Genomic DNA, 4,065 nt, shown 5'->3' on the forward strand with positions numbered 1-4,065 from the left:
ATGATTAAGATGAGCTGATTTTTTTTTAATCTTAAGAAACATAAGAAAAATATTTACATATATTCTCTGTTTTTTTGTTTCCTGAGACAGAGTCCTATAAAATAGCCCTTGAGCATAACTTGTGACCCAGGCTTGCCTCAAACTCACAATCCTCCTACCCCAGCTGGGGCTGTAGGCATGTACCACCAAGCCTAGCTTCCACTTATATTTTTGAACCAGGAAAGACTTAAAGTGACATACAAAACTACAGCAATACATTATTTCTCAGAGTGTGCAGCAGAGTTAATATGGGGCTTGCTGAACATGAAACTATGGTGTTCAGTGGTTAGGGATGCTATATTATTGTTGTTGATGGCTAAGATTTCCATTTCATGGCCAGGCGGGTGGTGGCACATGCCTTTAATCCCAGCACTCGGGAGACAGAGCCAGGCAGATCTCTGTGAGTTCGAGGCCAGCCTGGTCTACAGAGCGAGATCCAGGACAGGCTCCAAAGCTATACAGAGAAACCCTGTCTTGAAAAACCAAAAAAAAAAAAAAGATTCCCATTTCACAGGTTTAAAAAAATTGAAGGTTTGAGAGAGAGATGACTGTGGTAAACATCCACAACTAGTAATGAGTGTGAGGATTTGAACTCGGAGCAGATGGGCTCCCCACTGGCTTCATACTCTACACTCCATCAATAAGTGTGCTGACTGCCTTCAATGTGTATCAAGACAACAGGGATTGCTGCCACCTTTGACTGTTCCTCCCCATGCCTACACTAAGATGGTTAGTCACGTGTAAAATGCAAATGTTTGATGTTTTGTTTCACCTTACAGTTGTAAACATGTATGAAAATAATTTTAATTATTTTTTCCCATTTTCCAATGTTCATTTTAATAAGTATATATATGACATTAACCACAATAGTCAAGAGATAGAAAAAAGCTAAATGTTCATCAACCGATAACTGGATAAGCAAACTGTGTTATAGCCACGCAACAATGGAATATTATGCAGCCGTAAAAAGAATGAGGCATCAATACACATAAAAACTAATAAAGTTTTGGTATGGGTTGGATGTGTATCCTTCAAAAGCACATGTGCTAAGGGCTTGGTCCCCAGCCCACGATTCTGTGTGCAGGAACTGTTAGGTTACAATGCCTAGAGGAAGTCTTTAATCACAAGCACTTGTAAAAGATATTGGAGCTCCAGGCTCTTCTCTTTGTCTCTTTCATACCCTGACAGTGAGGAACTGTTTTTGCCCTGCATAGCTGTCACAGTACTCTGCCTTGTCCTAAAAGCAGTGGCACATACCAATAATGGACAGAAGTCTCCAGAATTAAGAACCAAATCGACCTTTCTCTTTATCAGATGAGATTGGATGTGTCCAGAATGCTTCCCATAGACAAGCCTTTTCTCCTTCTAAACTGGTTGTTCCCAGTTCTTGTTACAGTAACAGAAAGCTGACCGATACAACTTTCCGAAGTTTTTACTGCACCATGGATTTTCAGAAACAAAAACATACTCAAGAATTGATTCATAGTTTCGGTAGTGTTAACAACAGTAGTCGGGAGCTGTGGTATTCAGCATTATCAGCCTCTTTCCATCTGGCACTGTGCATCTCTTTTATATTAAATTTTATTTGAAGACAGAAGTCAAGAGCTAAAACTGTGTGAGAATAAAATTTTAGAGATGTAAAAACAAAGGGGGAAACTTCCCATTTTCGAAAATGTACTGGATGCTGTTCTGCTTCCACTAGACCCAAAAAGAAAGGGGGTCAATAAAAGACAGACACTCATGACCTTGACGGTGATATGACCTTGACAGTGTTGACACCTACAGAAACATCTCTAAGTTGACCAGAAAATCAGAAGCTTCTCAGGAAACATTGTGTGTGGAGTAGAAAGCCTCTGGATAATTGTGTTTTCTTCCTGGGAGTCTTGATCTGTAGACAGACTTGACCTTGGTCCTTCTAAATTAGTCTCTGTACAGAAAAGAAGTGTCCAAACATCCCACATGGAAATTATGCTAAATATTGTGTTCCACTTGGAGAGTCTTGCGCCATTCTTTTGAGAATGGTCCCAATCAGTGTTTGTGAATTTATAGCTTAAATTCTTTAAAATATTTGTCTAGGCGCTCACTTTTCTTAGTATATACCTTCTGCTAAAACACTAACGATAAAGCTGTTCTCTAGTGTCTACATTCCAGAGAGAATTTTAAAACCTTTTTGTAATTTGATGGTCAGGCACAAAACACTAAGTATTTGTAGTATTGGTGTTTTGTTTGTTTGTTTGTTTCCTTTCTAGAAATGGATACCTCCTGGTACCCTCTGCAAAGTACCCTCTGCTTCCTCCACCTGCTCCAGACGCGCCTTGTGTACCCCTTCAGAGCAGACCTGGTTCCTCTTTTGTGAAGCACCAGCCAGGGAGACTATGGTGCTCGCCACAGCCGATGAGAAACCCAAGGAAGGAATCAAGACTGAGAACAAGCCGGGCGGTGGTGGCGCACGCCTTTAATCCCAGCACTTGGGAGGCAGAGCCAGGTGGATCTCTGTGAGTTCGAGGCCAGTCTGGGCTACCAAGTGAGTTCCAGGAAAAGGCGCAAAGCTACACAGAGAAACCCTGTCTTGAAAAACCAAAAAAAAAAAAAAAAAAAAAGACTGAGAACAACCATCATATTAATTTGAAGATGGCAAGGAAGGAAGGTTTTGTGATACAGTTTAAGATCAGGAGGCAGACACCACTTAGTAAACTAATGAAACAGACACACCCGCACCGTTGGAAATGGAGAATGAAGATACACCTGATACGTCCCAGCAGCAGACAGGAGGTGTCTACTAAAAAGGGAACCTGCTACTTTACTCCAAAATTTTGTTATAGCTCAAGAATACATTCTCTATTAGAAAGCCAGAATTTGGGTCCACCACATTCTGACTACCAAAGTATAGTTTTCTCTGTTCTTTCATTTCCCATCCTCATTCCCTAATTGTACGTAAAATAATCAGTGTATGTGCACAAGCATATTTTGCTTTTTGCCCCCCCCCACCTCTTTCTCTCCATAACTGATCTGGATCATCCATTTTATCCTGCCCTCAGACATGGAACTCTGCCTGTAGCCCAACCATAAAAGTACATTTTTGAGATGGTTCTGGAAGATAGTAGCATTTTAATGAGTAGATTCAGTAAATATCTGTACCTCACCAGTGGGTATCATCCAATACATCATTCATATTCATTCTTATAATTTAATCTCTCTCTCTCTCTCTCTCTCTCTCTCTCTCTCTCTCTCTCTCTCTCTCTCTCTCTCAACTAAATGGCCAATGTTCTGTTTTGGTTGACATCAGATGGAGACAGTCTGGAGGGAAGTACAGGTTCTGTGAAAATCTTCCCCTCTCTCCATAAGTGCACGCTCATTCACCTCCTATCTCTATATTCCAATAAGTTGTTTTGCTTTCATTGTTTTAGAAAAAGAACCCAACAGGACAAAAATTCTTGCATCCCTTGTTCAATTAAAGAATTTCAATGTTTTCATTTATCATCGTAAAGCCAAGGGCAACTGTATAACTTTTTGGTACACACCTGTTACATATAGGGCAATCTGTCTTTAAGTAGGGATAAATTACTCTTGAACAAAATGATCCTGAAGAGTTTTCCCTTCAAGGCAAGCATCTTGTTGTTTAAATAAACTTCTTGTTTAAAATGAAAAAAAAAAAAATCAATACCTCCTAACTGTAGCCTGTTACCGCTCTGCCTTTCACAGCCATGCTGCGGTTTGGGGGTTGTTGTGTTTTAAGTGACACATGATTGATGTAATCTGGCATGATTCATTACAATGTCAAGCAGCAGCAGAACATTTTAGAGGAAAAATATTCATCAAAATCTATTACTGTAGAAATTGCTGCCTGAAGATTCTTTCTTTGGGTTACTTTCATGTGTGGTAAAACAGCACCTTGCTGACGTCACAACCCATGTTTTGGGGTTTTGCTTCATTTTGTTTTGTTTGGAAGTGTGGTTATTAAAATGGCTTCAGCTGAAGTCTCCATGTTACCTCAGGGTAACACACTAAGTATCAAATGAATACCAA

General features: G+C 40.0%; 1 pseudogene; it reads left to right on the top strand.

Annotated features, from left to right (window-relative positions):
* Nucleotides 1-2,414: 2,414 nt before the first annotated feature.
* Nucleotides 2,415-2,822, top strand: LOC131906462 (small ubiquitin-related modifier 2-like; annotated as a pseudogene).
* Nucleotides 2,823-4,065: the final 1,243 nt, after the last annotated feature.

The sequence above is a fragment of the Peromyscus eremicus genome, chromosome 3, assembly GCF_949786415.1.
Source record: "Peromyscus eremicus chromosome 3, PerEre_H2_v1, whole genome shotgun sequence".
NCBI classification, from domain to species: domain Eukaryota; kingdom Metazoa; phylum Chordata; class Mammalia; order Rodentia; family Cricetidae; genus Peromyscus; species Peromyscus eremicus.